Below are 697 nucleotides of genomic sequence, written 5' to 3'. Positions count from 1 at the left end.
TGCTATGCACCCAAGTGCTGGGACGTGTTTGATTTCAATAGAGAAGAAGGAAATCACTAGGCCAGAGGGGAAGCTCAGAAAACATCGAACACAAAACGACACACCCTGTCCGGGAGACTCAGGCCCCGGAGAGAGGCAGTCAACGCGGTGCAGACACGACCCCAGCGAGTGAGTTGGCAGAGACGGACGGACGGCCCCGGCATCAAGACAACCCCAGGGATCCCATCGAGGGCCACACGGACCCGGGCCCGAGTCGGCCGGGACAGCTGGTCGACCCCGCGGGCCCTCGGACCCGGGCCCGAGTCGGCCGGGACAGCTGGTCGACCCCGCGGGCCCTCGGACCCGGGCCCGAGTCGGCCGGGACAGCTGGTCGACCCCGCGGGCCCTCGGACCCGGGCCCGAGTCGGCCGGGACAGCTGGTCGACCCCGCGGGCCCTCGGACCCGGGCCCGAGTCGGCCGGGACAGCTGGTCGACCCCGCGGGCCCTCGGACCCGGGCCCGAGTCGGCCGGGACAGCTGGTCGACCCCGCGGGCCCTCGGACCCGGGCCCGAGTCGGCCGGGACAGCTGGTCGACCCCGCGGGCCCTCGGACCCGGGCCCGAGTCGGCCGGGACAGCTGGTCGACCCCGGGGCCCCTCGGACCCGGGCCCGAGTCGGCCGGGACAGCTGGTCGACCCCGCGGGCCCTCGGACCCGGG

This window comes from Sus scrofa, chromosome 10, assembly GCF_054392235.1.
Source record: "Sus scrofa isolate SSC_HxYL_T2T_F1_AM1 chromosome 10, Sscrofa_HxYL_maternal_Yorkshire_Landrace_v2.0, whole genome shotgun sequence".
Taxonomy (NCBI): Eukaryota; Metazoa; Chordata; class Mammalia; order Artiodactyla; family Suidae; genus Sus; species Sus scrofa.
This window is presented reverse-complemented; position numbering follows the sequence as displayed.